The 15,458-nt window shown below is 35.7% G+C and overlaps 1 pseudogene; it reads right to left on the bottom strand.

Moving 5' to 3' along the window:
* Positions 1-12,633: 12,633 nt before the first annotated feature.
* On the bottom strand, positions 12,634-15,112 carry LOC125095671 (nuclear receptor coactivator 7-like; annotated as a pseudogene).
* Between the last annotated feature and the right edge of the window lie 346 nt (positions 15,113-15,458).

Below are 15,458 nucleotides of genomic sequence, written 5' to 3'. Positions count from 1 at the left end.
AGCCCGATGTGGTACTCGATCCCAGGACACTGGGATCATGACCTGAGCCGAAGGCAGCTGCTTAACCAACTGAGCCACCCAGGCGTCCCAATATATAATCATTTTTGAAGAAAGTAAAAGAAGATAAACTGCTTTTTTTTGTGGGAAGCTTTAAAATTGCTCCTTTTACACTTGTTCACTTCCAGTAGAGGTTTAATTCAGAGAATTGATCAAAGTATTAGCAGAACAGAAAATATCTGAGGTAATAGCTGGAGAGATGAAATAGAAGCATTGTAGTGTACTAGCTTACTAATATGTTGCGTCTGTCTTTCCATCAATGGACCCATCCATCTAAACTAAGAGTCTGTAAAATGTTATGAAGACAGAATCCATTTTTCAATTGTTCCTAAGTAGTGCTTGCACTACTCACAATGACTCAATATGTCAAAATTTACAAACCTTTCTCTTGGATAAATATGACATGGCAGATCTCTAGTTTCCTAGTAACATTCAATAAATGTTTGAGTAAAAATAACTAAAAATAGCTAACAATTATTTTCACTTCAGACACTGTTGTAATGGTTTCCATTTTTGCCCTCACAAGCCTACAAAGTATTGTTATTTACGTTTTGTAGATGAGGAAACGACAGCATAAAAAACTTGAATAAATTTCTCAAGGTCACACAGCTATTGATTTATCACTTAATCCATAGGAAAATTCAGACAACTCAATTGTCATTAACTATTTCTAAATGAATTGAGGATTCCTCAAGATTTTCTGTAACAGACTGTAACAGAAGTAAACAGACCAAATTGCTTTAACTTTCCTCAGATTTTCTAAAATGAACCCCTCCCACATTATGCCCATATCAGATTCCAATGACAAAATTCTGTTCAAAAATATAACTTAAAAGAAAGCAAGAGTTTGGGCGAAATGTATTTTATATTCTAGCATACCACTGAAAAAATATAGTTTTAAAATCCCAGATAATTTAGTTTATCATGTCCCCCCTCTTTCAGGAAAATTGGTCAATAGATCTGAAGAGGGGAAATTCCCCAACCAGAAAAAAAATTACCTTTATTAAGGTTTCCTTTCAATTTCTCTATTTGACATCTTAGAATATAACACTTATAATGAAGGAATTAGAGTATTATAAAATTTTTGAGCAGATAATTTTCTAAAGCTGAAAGATAACAAGGAAATTATTATAATCTGGATTGTCATCATTATCAAAAACATCAGTGGAATAGTTCTGGGTAATTTCAAAGAAAATGGAAGAGGATAATGATTGTCTTGCAGAAATCTGCATACTAAAAATTCATATTCTCATTATTGAATACATATGTTGGAAATGTACGAAAGGCATCTCTGTGCTATCATGCTTAAGCTGGTAGGAAACAGAAAGCTACCACACATTCCCAAGTTAAATCTTGAGCTGTAAATATACTGCTGCATTTCCCCTGAATGTTTACAAATAGCATCTTTGCAGCTGGATGGTTACTGAGGCAATGCTGGATTCTCAGCTTTCATCTCCATGACAGCTGCTAATTGCATCCAAGTTCCCTTTCCTGAGACAACTCTTATTTCTCATTTATTCTTCCGTATATTCTGTATATTTGTCAACTTTCCCACAAACAGAATCCCTTTTATGTTTGATGTTTTTGTTTTTGTTTTGTTTTTTCCCTACAGAAATGTGAGGATATTGTAACTCTTCTCCATCTTGCTTCTTTACTCTTAATATGTCATGGAGATTATTCCACACTGGTACACATAAAGCAGGCTAATTCATTCTAAAGGCTGAGTATGAGGGCACCCATGTAACATGATTTAGATCACTAGTCCAAAATTGACAGCCGTTAGATGTTTTCAATCTTCTATTGTTTTAAAATCATCGCTATGAATGACCTTGGGGATAATTATTTAATTGTAGGACAAATATGTATGTATAAAGAGACAGAATTGTTAGATCAAAGACTGTGTGCATTTTAAACATGTGTAGATTATATAGCTAAAATATTTATTCAAATATTTATGTAAATAGCTCTCTGTAGATGTGACATTTTTACAAGCAATAGTAATGTATAAGAAAGCCTCACTAATGCAAGATGTTGTGATTTTGTTTTAATTGTTGCCAATCTTTGTCAAATTTAATTTACATTTATCTCATTATGAATGAGGTGAACTATCTTTCTACATAACCAAAGCATATCTCTTTATTTTCTGAAAATTGTGTATTCCTAGCCTTTGTTAATTTTTCTTTTGCATTTCAATTTAATTCTAATGGATCTGTAGAAGCTCCTTATGTACAAGAAAATTTCCTTTGTATATAATATGAATTGCAAATATCAACCTCACTGTCAAATATTGAATTATTAATCCTAACTTTTCACTTCTTTTTGATAGTATTATACATTAAAATCCTGGCCCTGGCTGCATTATGAGACAGTGTACTTCTCCACCCCTTGACTTTGTTCTTGTCAATGTGACTTGTTTTGGTCAAGGATGAGTTCACAGATGTGATAGGAGTGGATAATTTAAATTTATTTACAGGATGGTCTTAAATTTTGGCATTTTGTGATCCACAATTAAAGAAGGTTCCCTCCAGTTTTGCCATCATCCTCTTAGCCTGGTCATCACAGTGAACACAAGCAAAGACCTGAGCCCAACCACAACCAGCATCTAAGTCAGGCTGATGTTGCAAGATGAGTACAGTGCCCCAGCAATCCAGTGGAAATTGGCTTATCCAGATGCAACCTGGGGTTGCTTGTGCATGAACAAAAATTCTTACTGTGGTGAGACTCTATGATTTGGGGGTAGTTTCTTATACAGCAATAATTGACACAAACATTAGGTGATCAATTGCATTTAATTGTCTTTTTTAAGATTATATATTTGATTGAGAGGGCAAGCACATGTTGTGGGGGAGGTCAAACGGAGAGGGAGAAGCAGACTCCTTGCTGATCCAGGACCCCCACTCAGGGCTTGATCCCAGGACCTTGAGATCATGACTTGAGCTGAAGGCAGATGCTGAACTGACTGAGCCAACCAGGGGCTCTGGCATGATTTTTTTTAATCCCTTTTTAAAATTTTTATAATTTGAATTTATTAATCATTTTTATGTATACTTCTAAGATTTATATGCTGTTGAGAAAGACCTAACTACTGAAAACATGAATTAAAATGAGATATTCTATGTTTATTTCATTGCCTTTTAAAGTTGCTTTTCTTTCATTTAATTATACAATAACTTTAGAATTTCCTTTACTGTAAATTTTAGAGTAGAAATTAAAATATATTGTTCAACTCAAATTGACATGCTATTTACTTAATATACCATTTTATTTATTGACTTGAAATGTTTCCATTAAATACACTGAATTTCACAATGTATTATGCTTTGTTTCTGAAATTTCTTGATATCATCTCTCTATATATCCATTTAAATGGATATATAACATCCTCATATATGAACATATATGAAAAACCAATGTCTAACATACTTAATGGTGAAACACTGAGAGCTTTTCCTCAAAGTTTAGAAATGAAACTATGATGTTCCCTCTCACCCCTTTTACTCAACCAAATACTGGAACTCCTACCCATAGCAGTCATACAAAAAAAGATATAGAAAGTATTCAGATTGGTAAAGTAGAAGTAACACTTTCACTATTTGCACATGAATGTTGCTATATATAGAAAACCCTAAAGACTCCACCAAAAAAATGCTAGCACTGATAAATGAATTTGGTAAAGTCACAGGATACAAAACCAGTATACAGAAATATGTTGCATTTCTATGCACTAATAATGAAGTAGCAGAAAAAGAAATTTAGAAAACAATCTATTTACAATTGCACCATAAATAATAAAATCCATTAAGAATAAACTTAACCAAGAAGGTGAAAGACTTATGCTCTGAAAACTATAAAATATTGATGAAAGAAATTGAAGATGATGCAATCAAATGGAAGGATAGTCCATGGTCATAGATTGAAAGAACCAATATTGTTAAAATCCCCTTACTACTCAAAGCAATCTATAGACTTAATACAATCCCTATCAAAACGTTAACAGCATTTTTCCCAGAACTTGAACAAATAATCCTAAAAGTTGTATGGAACCACAAAAGACCTTGAATAGCCAAAGCAATCTTGAAAAAAGAAGAACAAAATGGGAGATATCACATTCCCAGATTTCAAGATATAATACAAATCTGTAGTACTCCAAAAAATATGGTAATGGCACAAAAATAGATACAAAGACCAATGGAACAGAATAGAGAGCCCAGAAAGGAACTCATGGTTATATAATCAGTTATATCTTCAATAAAGGAGGCAAGAATGTGCAATGGAAAAAATAAAAACATTTTCATCTAAATGGTGTTTGGAAAACTAGACAGATACTTGCTAAAGAATGAAACAGGATGGACCACATTCTTACACTCTACACAAAAATAAATTCAAAATCCATTAAAAACCTAAACATAAGACTTGAAAACGTAGACATAACCTACCTTCTTTCTTTCTTTCTTTCTTTCTTTCTTTCTTTCTTTCTTTCTTTCTTTCTTTCTTTCTTTCTCAGAGAAAGAGAGCAAGCACAAGCAGGGGGTGAGGTAGAGGGAGAAGCAGGCTACCTGCTGAGCAGGGAGCCCCAGGTGGAACTGGATCCCAGGATGCTGGGATCATGACCTGAGCCAAAAGCAGTTGTTTAACTGACTGAGCCACCCAAGCATCCTGGCAATAATCTCTTTGACATCAGCCTTAGAAATATTTTCCTAGATATAGCTCCCTTGGCAAGGGAAACAAAAGCAAAATTAAACTATTGGGACTACACCAAAATACAAAGCTTTTGCACAGTAGGGGAAACCATCAACAAACCAAAAGACAAACCACTGAGTAAGAGAATATATTTCTAATGATATGTCTATTATAGCCAAAATATATAAATAAGTTATACAACTAAACATCAAAAAAAGTAAAAAAGAAAAAAAATGAATAAGCAATCCAATAAAAAAAAAACGGGACAGAAGATATGAACAGACATTTCTGTAAGGAAGACATACAGTCAACAGACACATGGAAAGATGCTCAACATCACTCATCATCAGGGAAATACAAATCAAAACCATAATGAGATATCACCTCAGACCTGTCAGAATGGCTAAAGTAAAAAACAAACAACAAAATAACAAGAAACAACAAATGTTGGCGAGGATATGGAGACAAGGGAATCCTTGTGCACTTGTACTGTTGGTGAGTTTTCCAAAATGGTGCAGCCATTTTGGAAAACACTATGGAGTTTCCTCAAAAAAATTAAAATAGTATGACTATAGGATCCAGTAATTCCACTACTAGGATCCCCCTCAAATGAAAACACTAATTCAAGAAGATATACGTGCCCCTATAATTATTACTGTATTATTTACAATAGGCAAGATATGGAAGCAACCTAAGTGTCCATCCATAGATAAATGGCTAAAGTAGTTGTGAGATATATACATACACATACAATGAAATATCACTTGGCCATAAGAAAGGATGAAATATTGGTATTTGCAACAGAATGAATGGATCTGGAGGGTATAAAGTGAAATAAGTCAGTCAGAGAAAGACAAATAATATCTTCTGATTTCAGTCTATGCAGAATTTAAGAGAATACAAATAAAACAAAGAAAAAAAGAGAAAACAAAAACAAAATCAAAAATAGATTCAAATATGGAGAACAAACTGGTAGTTACCAGAGGGGAGCTGAGTGGGAGAAAGGGGCATATAGGTGAAGGGGATTAAGAATATGCTTACTGTGATGAGCACTGAGTAATGTACAGAATTGCTGAGTCCCTACATTATATACCTGAAACTAATGTAACACTGTATGTTTATTATACAGGAATTAAAAAATAAGTAAAAATTAAAAAATAAATAAATGTCAATGTCATTAACACTCTACTCATCACTTTAATATTATATACATTTTCTTCTCCTTTTCTTCATTTTGAGAAATATTCTTATGTATTTTCTCCTAGGACTCCAAAATCATATTGGAATTTTCAGAAAGATTTCAAATGACAGTTTCATTGGAATTACATAAAGCATAGAGCTTGATTTAGGGGAAAGCAATAGTTTTTAAGATCTACTGAGTCTTCATTTTCAAGCATATACTTTTTAATTATTACTCTTTTGTGTCCCTCAGGAGCCATGTTTTTTTTTTTTTTTTTTTTTAGTTTCTGGATGTGAAGTTTATTATTTAATTTTATCAACTTCATTTTCTCTCTTCCTGCTGTTTGTCTACATAGAAGATATAGCAATTTTTATCTAACCAATTAAATGAATGTGTTTTATTCTGAGTTTCATTATTTTTTTTAATTTCTTTTCAGCGTAAATGTATTCATTGTTTTTGCACCACACCCAGTGCTCCATGCAATCTGTGCCCTCTCTAAGACCCACCACCTGGTTCCCCCAACCTCCCACCCCCCACCCCTTCAAAACCCTCAGATTGTTTTTCAGAGTCCATAGTCTCTCATGGTTCACATACCCTTCCAATTTCCCCCAACTCCCTTCTCCTCTCCATCTCCCCATGTCCTCCATGCTATTTGTTATGCTCCACAAATAAGTGAAACCATATGATAATTGACTCTCTCTGCTTGACTTATTTCACTCAGCATAATCTCTTCCAGTCCCGTCCATGTTGCTACAAAAGTTGGGTATTCATCCTTTCTGATGGAGGCATCATACTCCATAGTGTATATGGACCACATCTTCCTTACCCATTCGTCCATTGAAGGGCATCTTGGTTCTTTCCACAGTTGGGCGACCGTGGCCATTGCTGCTATAAACATTGGGGTACAGATGGCCCTTCTTTTCACTACATCTGATTCTTTGGGGTAAATACCCAGTAGTGCAATGGCAGGGTCATAGGGAAGCTCTATTTTTAATTTCTTGAGGAATCTCCACACTGTTCTCCAAAGAGGCTGCACCAACTTGCATTCCCACCAACAGTGTAAGAGGGTTCCCCTTTCTCCATATCCCCTCCTGTCTTGCTAATTTTGGCCATTCTAACTGGTGTAAGGTGATATCTCAATGTGGTTTTAATTTGAATCTCCCTGATGGCTAGTGATGATGAACATTTTTTCATGTGTCTGATAGCCATTTGTATGTCTTCATTGGAGAAGTGCCTGTTCATATCTTCTGCCCATTTTTTTTTTTTATATGATTGTCTGTTTTGTGTGTGTTGAGTTTGAGGAGTTCTTTATAGATCCTGGATATCAACCTTTTGTCTGTACTGTCATTTGCAAATATCTTCTCCCATTCCGTGGGTTGCCTCTTTGTTTTGTTGACTGTTTCCTCTGCTGTGCAGAAGCTTTTGATCTTGATGAAGTCCTAAAAGTTCATCTTCACTTTTGTTTCCTTTGCCTTTGGAGACATATCTTGAAAGAAGTTGCTGTGGCTGATATCGAAGAGGTTACTGCCTACGTTCTCCTCTAGGATTCTGATGGATTCCGTCTCACGTTGAGGTCTTTTATCCATTTTGAGTTTATCTTTGTGTACCGTGTAAGAGAATGGTCGAGTTTCATTCTTCTACATATAGCTGTCCAGTTTTCCCAGCACCATTTATTGAAGAGACTGTCTTTTTTCCACTGTTTATTTTTTCCTGGTTTCTCGAAGATTATTTGCCCATAGAGTTGAGGGTCCATATCTGGGCTCTCTACTCTGTTCCACTGGTCTATGTTTTTATGTTTTTATGCCAGTACCATGCTATCTTGGTGATCACAGCTTTGTAGTAAAGCTTGAAATCAGGTAACGTGATGCCCCCAGTTTTATTTTTGTTTTTCAACATTTCCTTAGCAATTTGGGGTCTCTTCTGATTCCATACAAATTTTAGGATTATTTGCTCCAGCTCTTTGAAAAATACCGGTGGAATTTTGATCGGAATCACATTAAAAGTATAGATTGCTCTAGGCAGTATAGACATTTTAACAATGTTTATTCTTCCAATCCAAGAGCATGGAATGGTTTTCCATCTTTTTGTGTCTTCTTCAATTTCTTTCATGAGTGTTCTGTAGTTCCTCAAGTACAGATCCTTTACCTCTTTGGTTAGGTTTATTCCCAGGTATCTTATGGTTCTTGGTGCTATAGTAAATGGAATCGATTCTCTAATTTCCTTTTCTGTATTTTTATTGTTAGTGTATAAGAAAGCCACTGATTTTTGTACATAGACTTTGTATCCTGCCACGTTGCTGAATTGTTGTATGAGTTCTAGTAGTTTGGGGGTGGAGTCTTTTGGGTTTTCGATATAAGGAATCATGTCAACTGTGAAGAGAGAGAGTTTGACTTCTTCATTGCCAATTTGGATACCTTTTATTTCTCTTTGTTGTCTGATTGTTGTTGCTAGGACTTCTAATACTATGTTGAACAAGAATGGTGAGAGTGGGCATCCTTGTCATGTTCCTGATCTCAAAGGGAAGGCTGCAAGCTCTTTCCCATTGAGGATGATATTTGCTGTGGGTCTTTCATAGATAGATTTTATGAAGTTCAGGAATGTTCCCTCTATCCCTATATTTTGAAGTGTTTTAATCAGGAACAGATGCTGGATTTTGTCAAATGCTTTTTCTGCATCAATTGAGAGGACCATGTGGTTCTTCTCTCTTTTCTTATTAATTTGTTCTATCACATTGATTGATTTGTGAATGTTGAACCATCCTTGTAACCAGAGTTTCATTATTTTTATCTTTTCTTGTTTCTCAGTTTTCTCGGCAAAACATAATATCTTAAAATAATCATAAGGGTTTTTTAATAGTGAAATTTATTCATCTTTTTAAAGATTTTATTTATTCATTTGTTTATTTGACAGACAGAGATCACAAGTAGGCAGAGAGGTAGGCAGAGAGAGAGGGGGGAAGCAGGCTCCCCGCTGAGCAGAGAGCCCAATGCAGGACTCGATCCCAGGACCCTGAGATCATGAACTGAGCCAAAGGCAGAGACTTTAACCCACTGATCCACCCAGACACCCCAATCATAAGGTTTTTTTTTTTAAAGATGTTATTTACTTATTTGAGAAAGAGACAACACAAGCAGGGGAAGGGACAGAGTGAAATGGAGAAGCAGACTCTCTGTTGAGCAGGGAACCCAGTGTGGGGCTCGGTCCCAGGATCCTGAGATCATGACCTGAGCCAAAGGCAGACACTTAATGGACAGAGCCACCTAGGTTCCCCCTTAAGTTGTTTTTTTAACAGATTTAAAAAAAAATGGCAGGGAAATAATTGTAGATTCACATGCAACTCTAAAAAATAATACAGAGAGACAGAGAGATCCTATGTATCATTTACCCAGTTTCTCCACATAGTGACATCTTGCAAAAACACAACACAATAGCACAACCAGGATATGGACTTTGATACAGTTAAACTACACCAAGATTTCTTTCACACCAGGATCCCCCAGGTTCCTTTTTATAGACACATCCACTTGTCTCTTACTTCTACTCTCTCTTTAACCCTACTCAAACCCTAATCTTTTATCCATTTCTGTACTTTTGTCATTTGAGGAATATTATAAATAGAAGCAAAGAGTAAAAAGCCATTTGCAATTGGCTTTTTCACTCAGTATAATTCTCTGGAGATCCATTCAATTTTTTTGTGTGTACCAACAGCCTATTGCCTTATAATGTTGAGTAGGGATCCCATAGTTTGGATAGTCCAGTTTGTTCAATCATTCACCCACTGCCGGACATCTGGGTTGATTCCAGTTTATGATTATTATAGATAAAATTTCAATGAACATTTGTGTAAAGGTCTTTCTCTTTGTTTCTCTGGGGTAAATGCCTAGAAGTGTAATTGCAAGTTTGTACATTCAGCATTTTGAATAGGATAGTACTTTCCAGAGTGGTTGTATCATTTTCCATTTTCACTAGTAATGTACGAAAGCAACTCCATTCTTCTCCATCCTCATCAGCATTTGGTGATATCATATTTCTTTTTGCTTTTTGCTTTTTTTCTTTCTTTCTTATATTTTCACTTTATCCATTCAAATAGGTGTGTAGTGATATTTCCTTGTGATTCTAATCCCCACTTTTCTAACAGCAAATGATGTTAAACATCCCTCCTCATGTGCTCATTTGCAATCTATGCATCTTCTTCAGTGGTAGGTCTCTTCATGACTTCTGCCTTGTTCTAATTGGATTGTTTGCCTTGTTACTGTTGAGTTTTAAGAGCTCTTTTTTTTTTTTTTTTTAATTCTATGTGGTTGTTCTTTGGTAGGTAAGAAGTTTGCAAATATTTCTCCCACTCTATACTGTGTGTTTTCATCCTGCTGCCAAGTCTAAGGAGTCTTTGCCTAGCTCCACATCATGGAGTTTCTCCTATTTTATAAAACAAGTTTTAGTTTTGCATTTAATTCCATGATCCAGTTTGAGTTAATTTCTGTGTAAGGTGTGAGGTTTAGGTCAAGATTCCTTTTTTTTTTTTTTTTCTCTACAGATATCCAATTGCTCCAGCACCATATGTTGAAAGATTTTTTATCCCCATTGAATCGATCTTACACCTTTGTAAAAAATCAGGTTGGGGGGCACATGGGTGGCTCAGTTAAGTGGCTGCCTTTGGCTCAGGTCATGATTCCAGAGTCCTGGGATCAAGCCCTGCATCAGGCTCCCTGCTTAACAACGAGGCTGCTTCTCTCTCTCCTTCTGCCTGCTGCTCTGCTTACTTGTGCTCTCTCTCTATCTCTCTGTCAAATAAATAAATAAAATCTTTTAAAAAAAAATCAGGTTGGAAGAAGAGTGTGGGTCTATTTTTCCTTTAGTTATTTTGGTTCTAGATCTAAGTGTCTATCCCTTAGGCAGTACCACACTACCTTAATCCTGCAGCTGTATAGTAAACTTAACCATTAACTTGACCTGCTGTCATACCTCATGGTCAGGTTACCAGGGCACCTTCTGACAGCCTTGCAAAGGTGGAACTTCAGGCTCCTCACTCACATTTTGCGCTGTGTTTCGAGATGAAATCATAGTATTATCTGTGGCATTTGGCTGGGGAAGAGTAGTTATTGTCTAAACTTACCTGTCTTATTGAACTCCTCTCTAGTCCTTGGGATAGAAGGAGCAAGCTTTGGTTGGGTTTTTTTCTGTCTGCACACATTGGGTTTAGGTCAACAGCTCCTTAGCTCCAAGCCTGAGAAATAGCAGGCAAAGAGAAAATCCAAAAAACTCACCACCAAGTATTTCCTTGGGTGTCAATGTGTCTAGCTGGTCTACCTCTTTCTCTCCACCTTTTGGAGTCTCTTCATGTTTGTCTTATGTGTAATGTCCAGGGTTTTTTTTTTGTTATACTTTGCCGAAGGAATTAGAAAAAGTGCATTTACTCCATCTTCCTGAAAACCAAGGTCTCCTTTAAGATTTTTATCTTTCATTTCTATTCTTATCTAACCAGATTAAACTGTATATCAGAACAATATTGAAGAGAAGAAGAAGGAGGAGGAGGAGGAGGAGAAAGTACTCTTGTTATAATTCTTACTTTAAAGATAATGCTTTCTTGAAGGTTTCATATATTTTCAGAACATTAAGAGAATGTTAATATGGAAACTTTTATTTTACCATTAAAGAGATAGGAATTCATTTCATCTGTTATGAAAGTGATTATCTTCATTTAATTAAGAATTTTTATAATGAATGGATTATGCACTTTAAACTGCCTATTGAATAGACAATGAGAAGATCATAAGGCTTTTTTTTAAACTTTCATTTATTAATATAATGAATAAAATATTCTAACACCAAAGCATCTTGACATTATAACTTAACTACTACTGGGTCACGATGTATCAATGCCATGTTGAAGTTGGGATTCTATTTCCTAATATTTTATTTTAGATATTTTAAATTGATATTCAAAAGAGTGATTCTCAGTGATTTTTTGTGCTACGTTTTTGAGCTATTTTTTAATTAGAAAAAAAAGAAAAGCTTTAATTTAAACAGGATTATTGGTTCTTTCTAAATAAAGAAATAATCTTTTAGTATTAAGAAAATGATGATTATAGTTTTTACAAGAACAGTATCCAAATCTGTGGAATACAATCATATTAAGTCTATAGGAAGTGCTAGAAACTCATCAGATTTCATAACCTTCTCAAGGTAGAGTCCCAGTCACTTATCTAGAATTAGACCAGTACATGCCGGGCTTTATGCATTCATGAATACATGCATCAGTTTGTTCATACATGAGCCAAGCACTTAACACAATGACCCATTTTTCAACTTAAGAAATTATGTTTCAAATAGATGAAGAGGGGTGCCTCAGTGGCTCAGTGGGTTAAAGCCTCTGCCTTCGGCCCAGGTCATGATCCCAGGGTCCTGGGATCAAGCCCCACATCGGGCTGTCTGCTCCGCAGGGAGCCTGCTTCATCTTCTCTCTCTCTCTCTCTCTCTCTCTCTCTCTGCCCACTTGTGATCTCTGTCTGTCAAATAAATAAATAAAATCTTTAAAAAAAAAAAAACAAATAGATGAAGAATCTCAATCCAGGGCACACTATTTCTAGTAATTATCATTCTTCACTGTTTGATTCTGTGGTTCATTAGTCCACTGACCAGAGTAGAGCAGCCCAAGACTATGCACTTCTTCTGGGGGCAGTGCACAGGATATTTTCTTCTTAAATACCCAATAGCTGCTAACACAGGCTCTCCAGAGAAACAGACACACATTGCACTGACTGCTTTCTTCATTTGCCATGCTGTTGGACTGTGGCTGCAGTATGAGTCACAAAGAATTTTTTTAATTGGTTTTCCTACTTTAATGCACAGAAACATGGGTGAAGTCTCACTTTCTTCTTCTTTTGAAGAAATATCTTCAACAGATACTTGAATTCTCTTTAGTAAACATAACTGAATTTTCAAACTTATTATTCATTTGCATGCTTTGGTGTTTGTAGTCCAGAGCGGATTCTGAAGAATTGTCTGGAGACTTTGTTCCTATTTGCTTCTGTAGGAGAGGCTGGTTGCAGTGCGAGGGACACTCACCCAGGTTTTATCTGGCTTTTTATTGCTTTTGGTTGAGGGATCACCTACCTAGGAAAGAGAATTACTAAGAGTGATGTATATTCCCATTGGCTCAATACTTTTGCCATCATTTAATTCTGCTTTCTATAACTTTTCAGATAAATGTGACCTCTCTTTGTTTTTATTAAGGTAATATTCATGTGTTTAAATTTATCTAGATCTTCACATACGTTGTATGTGTTTTCTACATGGCTTTCTGGGGAACCAGACTGCTTGTCCATGTCTAGCATTATATCTTACTTCTCATAGGTTTCTTAATCTATGGCTCCCTTCAGTTTAACATTAGTATCTGCTCCTGAAAATTTCAGGATTCTGCATTTCTGTTGAAGAACTATTATTCATGAGTTGGCTTTCCTTACCTCTTCTGGGTCAAGAGAAAAACAATCTTTTGACGTGTCTCTTTTGTCCATTTCATTAACAGCTTCAGAAGAAACTTCTTCCAAGTCAACAAAGGCAACATCTTCCCGTAAAAGTAAATTTTCTTTGGCTATAGATTCAAATGGAGCATGAGGGTCAGAAGGTTCCTTGCTGACCTTAGTTACTGTGATAGATCCATTGGTTTGTTCCAGAGAAGATCCCAGTGTCTTTAGCTTTCCTGACACAGAGCTGTCTGAGGGCTTTGTATGTGTGTATTTTTTTTACTTCTCTAAAGGTCTTGTTTTGGAATTGGAAGAGATGGTTCTCTCTCCATTCTGCTGCTGTTTTTCCCTAATGAGAGATTTGAACTCACTAGACCATGGAACAGATTGTTTTGCTTCTATTGCCCTCTACAATGGATTCAAAAATGCCTTGCCATGGCCTGGAGAATGGGAAGATCTGCCTCCAGAAAGACTATCAACCCATTCAGTAAGTGTTTGAGCTATTTTTTGATGTCAATGTAATCTTAATTTCATTTTTAAAAACTGAAATTTCTTTTTTATTTTTCTCAGTTCCCATGCTCTATGACAGGAAAAGTCATATTTTAAAGTTTCCTTATGTAAATATTGCACATTTCTTGTTGCTTTTATTCCTAGATACTTCATTTGCTATAGTAAATGAATTTCATTTTATTGTCTTTCTTAAATAATTGGTAGAACATGCTGTGAAATTATCTAGGCCTGATACTTACCTGGGTATAGTTATTAACCATATTTTTAATTTAATTTATTTTAATTAATTAATTATATATATATAAATTATATATATAATTTATAAAATAAATTATTATTTATTATAAAATAATTTAATTATATATATATGAGATAGCTACAAAATATGTATATTTCATAGCTATCTCTTTGTGCTATAGACCTTTGACATTGAAAGCACTGTACACTTGTTCTACTGTCTACTTCCTATAAATATGTTGAAGTAAGTCACTCTACAACTGCTAGCATCTTTTTGGTGAAAATACTTAGTTAAACTATGTTCATTTAATTTTTTTTTAACATTTTATTTATTTATTTGAGAGAAGAGAGAGACAGTGAGAGAGAGCATGAGTTAGGAGAAGGTCAGAGGGAGAAGCAGACTCCCCGTGGAGCTGGGAGCCTGATGTGGGACTCGATCCCGGGACTCCAGGATCATGACCTGAGCTGAAGGCAGTCGCTCAACCAACTGAGCCACCCAGGCGCCCTGTTCATTTAATTTTGAACACAACGGACAATTTTCAGAAATTGGACAATGCTCAAGTTTTATATTTTTGGTTTCCTTAAATAGATATTGGTATAAGAAAGGAAATGATGGAAGAGATTCAGAAACTTTAGAAAGAAAACAGCAGAAGCCAGAAGGACATTAACTGGACATGGGTAATTAGGAAGAAGAAATGATTTCAAGTGACACTGAAATTTTGCAAATGCGTGGGTGGACAGATGAAGCACTCTGGGCAAACTTGTGAGCATTAGGATGGGAGATATATGGACGTAGTTAGGAGGGTGTGCAGCAGCCAGCCCTGGCCCTGTAGCTCACAGGCTTCTCGTAAATGCTTTTTGAATGACTGTTAGATGAATTCCATACCCGACACACCGAATCTGATGTGGATGTTTTCAGTAGTTCTGTAACCTTAAACCTGTGGAGCACTTTCAGTTTACAAAGCGCTTTCATATGCTGGCCCATTAATCCCCACAATAAAGCATGGAGTAAAATATCATTAAAGCCCTCTTACAGCTGAGGAAATGAGGCTTAGAAAGATTAAGTTCTTTACTTAAGTTCTATGTTTAGTATGAGCCAGAGATGAGGTTTAAGCTTGAGTGTTTTTGAAGCCAGAACCTGGGCTCTTTCTCTTAGTGCAGAATGTTCCAAGTAAAAGTAGCCAGCTATCTCAAACGCATCTGAGAAAATCATAATGTCTGGAAAGACACAAATAATTGTAGAGCGCGTTAAAAATGAGAGCACGTCAGCTATAGGCAAGAGACTCACAAAGGTTGGGACACTGTTTCTCTGTGACCAACACAGAGGAAAC

The sequence above is a fragment of the Lutra lutra genome, chromosome 3 (genome assembly GCF_902655055.1).
Source record: "Lutra lutra chromosome 3, mLutLut1.2, whole genome shotgun sequence".
Lineage (NCBI taxonomy): Eukaryota > Metazoa > Chordata > Mammalia > Carnivora > Mustelidae > Lutra > Lutra lutra.
Note: the sequence above shows the minus strand (reverse complement) of the source record. Positions and strands in the feature narration are given on the sequence as shown.